Genomic DNA, 4,486 nt, shown 5'->3' on the forward strand with positions numbered 1-4,486 from the left:
ATGGGATATTGCTTCCAAAATTGTATTGTACATCCAGGACAGATATTTTAAGCTCTTCTGTTCGTCTTTCTGATCTGGTGATGCAGTGTTATTAGTGTTAAGAGCTGGTTACTTGGCATCTGTCCTGATCATAGTGTGTTATTGTCTGCATTTTTTGCCAGATTGCACCCTAGTGTGTTCCCAAGCGCTTAGCTATCTTACTTAAGGTATGGAGCAGGCAAGCCTTTGGTCAAATTGCTACCAGTACCGGGTGTTTTCATTCCAGGGGGTTCTCGACTGGCGGTTTTTGAACTTTGGAGAATCCCTTCTCATTTTGTTTGTCAACTGTACTTAGTGGCCTGCTGCTCTTACATGACCATCACCGATGGCCAGATGCCAATTTGTTCTGAAACCGGTGTTGGATCTATATTGCACCTTCACAGGTAAACCATTTATCAATGTCTTTACTTCAACAAGTATTTCTTACTTTCAACTTGGTCTAATATTATTTATATCCTTCCCCACAGTGCATTACCGACACAAATTTCACTGGAAATTGGTTTGAAGTATAACGAGCCTGACATTGTGGGAGTATCTTGTGGGGTATGGCTCAGATTATGGATTCCATGGAATGTTTGCATGTTCAAATATTATTATTCTCAATAAATACTAACTTTGCTTCCTTTCTCTGTTTCTTTATTTCCAGGGTTAAAGGCTGCAAGTTGGTAATGAAGGTTTTTTTGCATTGCCTAGCTATGAGTATTGTTTCCATTCAATGCAGTCTTAGAAGCTTTTGCCTCCTTTTTATCACTGTTCCTCGGTTATTATTATGAGTTTTCAGGGAACTTAAATTTCTGTCCTGAATTTCTATGTATGACAAATAGAATTGGTGCTTTTGAAATCCTAATCATTCGATTCAAGTGATCTTTGAGCGACATTCATTCCACTTGGCCAGAGTAATCTTTCTATTTTTGGCAACCGCAAAATTGGCGGAACAATGCATTGCAGTTTGACACCTTTTTTTAGCACTTAAAGTGGTTTGCTGTTCTGGAGCTGTTTTCGGAGAGTTGTTGGTAAATGAGGTGATGAAGACCATCGATCAGCAGAATATGAGTTTTGTAGTGAGGCATGTGGTGAGTTCAAATTAATATTGTATTTGACCATATAATTTGTCTATATTCTGTAGTGCATTCAGAAGCTTCTCCTTTGAAGCCAAACATATCTTGTGAAATGTCAAATATTTCATTATTACATTTCACATTTTTTACTTGAATAAGTAAGAGCAACAAGCTTTCGGTAGCTGCTTTGGTTCCCCCTACCGCTCATGGATCGGTGAGTTCGTTTTTTATAAACCTATCTTACAGGTCACATTAATTGCGGGTATGAAATTTTCTGAGAGATATTTTGCTGTTACGGGTACAATATAATCATGGAGGTTGGTGATGGAACTTTTGGAAGTGTCCGGCGAGGTATAAATAAGCAGACTGGTGAAGTTGTAAGTGTCCTTTGTGTGGAGATTTAAGTGCTTGCTCACGTGTTTTAACTTATCCGTATTGCCGTCAAGTTTTTTTTATGATCTATTTTCTTTTTCTTTTTTTCATTTGCTTGACGACAGGTTGCAATTAAGAAAATGAAGAGAAAGTATTATTCTTGGGAGGAGTTCATGAATCTTAGAGAAGTAAAGGTGCTCTTATGATATTTTGTCATTGATTATTGAAATCTTTTCTCCATGCTCATCTCTGAATAAAGTTTATTATTTTGGCAGTCCTTGCAAAAAATGAACCATCCAAATATTGTGAAGCTCAAAGAGGTTATTAGGGAAAACAATGTCGTGTACTTCATATTTGAATATATGGTATGTTTATGAGGAACACAGATACTTTTCCCTGTTCCTGATATGAATGTATTTTAATGTCTAATTTTGAATCCTTACTTTGTGTGTTTATTTCAGGAATGCATCCTATTCCAGCTTATGAAAGACCAGGGAAGCTTTTTTCAGAGGCGGAAATTAGAAACTGGTGCTTTCAAGTCTTTCAAGCCCTTGCTTATATCCATCAGCGTGGATATTTCCATCGTGACCTTAAGCCTGGTGAGCAAATAGTGTTCTATATCCCACTTATTATCACCTTTGCGATGCTATTAACTTGGGAATTACTCTGTTGCTATCACTTTAAAATTAGATTTGACTGATTGATCAGTTGTCACGTGTCTCTCTGGTAACAATATGAAGTAATACTGTAATAGAATACAAAAGATGTTTTCATGACATATGCTGATGTAGAAACAATAGCATCTGGTAATGTATGCAAGGTTGCACATGGACATGTGATTGGCTCCACTATGCTGGCATGCTTATACATCCATATCCTGAATGCTTATGTGCTAACTTGGATGTGCATCAGTTGGAGAGACATTTTCTTTCTTGATCTACCATCATTGTAATTGCTATTCTCGTTTTTTTTTCGTAGATAGTTTTCGAAATACCAACCAGTGCCCCAAAATGGGGATACAGTTCTTATGTCGTATAGAGTTGACTACTCTATAGTGGCCATACTCTTACCCGGCAATGGTATCCATGCAAATATGAGTAATTCAGATATAAACAGATGGATTAATATTAGGTGCATCTCATACATTTTAATGCTCATACCTAGGTGCCTGCTGGGTGCTCAATTACTTCTTTCAGGGCTTCAATTTTACAGTACATTTGTATCATCCTTAGGGAGAATCTAGAGTTGTACCTGTATTTGCACGTCATTAACTTGTTTTAGCTAATAACCTGTAGATCAGTATAGTTGTATTTTGAATTGTTGAAGTGAATTTTGAGCATTTTTTTGAAGTGAATTTTGAGTATATATTTCTCTTAGTTGTACTGTGTACATGCTGCTATTAATAAAAGAACATAGAATGTTATATTTAATAGCTACCAACCCACCAGAAAAATTTTGTATCCAATAAGTTATTATTTGCTATAAATATTTTATCGCACATCTTCTGTGATTATTATAATATTACTCCTTCAGGATGGTCAGTTTATCTTTTTCAGAGAATCTACTAATTGCAAAAGACATCATCAAAGTCGCTGATTTTGGTCTTGCTCGAGAAGTTAGCTCCCAACCGCCATACACAGAATATGTTTCAACTCGCTGCTAAGTGCCGACTTGTTCAAGTCATTCTACCCTCTGTACGTCTCATATTGAATCAAGATCATCATTCTACATGCATTGACCAATTCAGTCATTTCTGCATCTTTTTATTTCACCTCCAGATATGTGGGCAATGGGTGCCATCATGGCTGAGTTGTTTACTCTTCGTCCTCTTTTTCCTGGGTCAAGGTACTTGTCAACCTATTTTCTGCAGTTACCCACACCTTTAAATAAATGTCCTATTATTTAGTGAACAGTTTAGAGGAACTTTCTTTTCAAATTGATCTCATGATACTTGTGAGTTGTCACAAGTTCTCAGTGATGGGAGAGATATGCAGAGCTAGTAATACTTCCGAAAAAAGTAGGGATGCCAACAGGGGGAACTAAGTAAAAAAAATCTTGTGGTTAATACTTCTGAAGAGTTTTCAACTTCTGATTGTTATTTGATAGTGTTGTAGATGTACAGCTCTCCTACTTCGATTTTTTTTTTCTGGTATTGTCATTTGTTATTGAATTTAGGAAAAATTCTCAAAAAATGTGATTTTTATCTGAAAATCTCAACAAAGGGTTGAGTTGGCTAAATTCTCAAAAAGGGGTGAAAGGCATCCCAAGGAGTGTTTTAAGACCAAAATGCCCTTGTGTTGGTTTTTCCTCCATGAAAGTAAGCAACGGATCCCAATGCATTTCACCTAACATTTTTACCCTTTTTCCTTCTTCTTCCCCACACCAAAATGAATCTCCATTGTCTGTTGTAAAAATTCATTTTATTTGGATGGCTCATGCTCTTGTTGGTTGATATTGTTAGTTCATGGTTCATGAATGTAATTCTGGATGGTTCATGCATGTAATTTTCATAGGTTCATGTAATTTCTACACGTTCATTGGTTGGTGTACTGGTTAGCATCCCCCCCAATGATTAGCAAAATCCTCTTTTGTGTATGCATGCTTGGATAGTGTAATGGCCATGGCCCCCCAATTGGATATCCCCCCCCCCAATTGAATCATGTCTGCATCTACTTCTAAAAAGAAAAAAAGTATCAGGTTGACCTTTTCACCCTCTGCTCAAACAGGTACTAAAGACGAATACAGGCCGACCTGCAGGTTGACCTTTTTTCCATCTGCTCAAACAGGTACTAAGGACGAATACAGGTCGACCTTTTTTCTACTCTAGAAACACTATTTATATCTTGGAACCACTATTTATACCTTGGAACCACTACATATTGGTAAATAGTGGTTCCTAGGTATAATTAGTGGTTCCTAGGTACAATTAGTGGTTATGAGTGTTTAAAACCTTATAAATACACTCATTCTCACTTTTTATAGTGGTTTTGAGTGCATAACTTTTTTCAATCTCACAA

The 4,486-nt window shown here is 36.7% G+C and overlaps 1 pseudogene; it reads left to right on the forward strand.

The window, feature by feature from the left end:
* Positions 1-351: 351 nt before the first annotated feature.
* Positions 352-3,469, forward strand: LOC143845390 (cyclin-dependent kinase F-4-like; annotated as a pseudogene).
* Positions 3,470-4,486: the final 1,017 nt, after the last annotated feature.

The sequence above is a fragment of the Tasmannia lanceolata genome, unplaced genomic scaffold, assembly GCF_043159265.1.
Source record: "Tasmannia lanceolata isolate RefF3 unplaced genomic scaffold, GAP_Taslan_0.1 ptg000002l, whole genome shotgun sequence".
Lineage (NCBI taxonomy): Eukaryota > Viridiplantae > Streptophyta > Magnoliopsida > Canellales > Winteraceae > Tasmannia > Tasmannia lanceolata.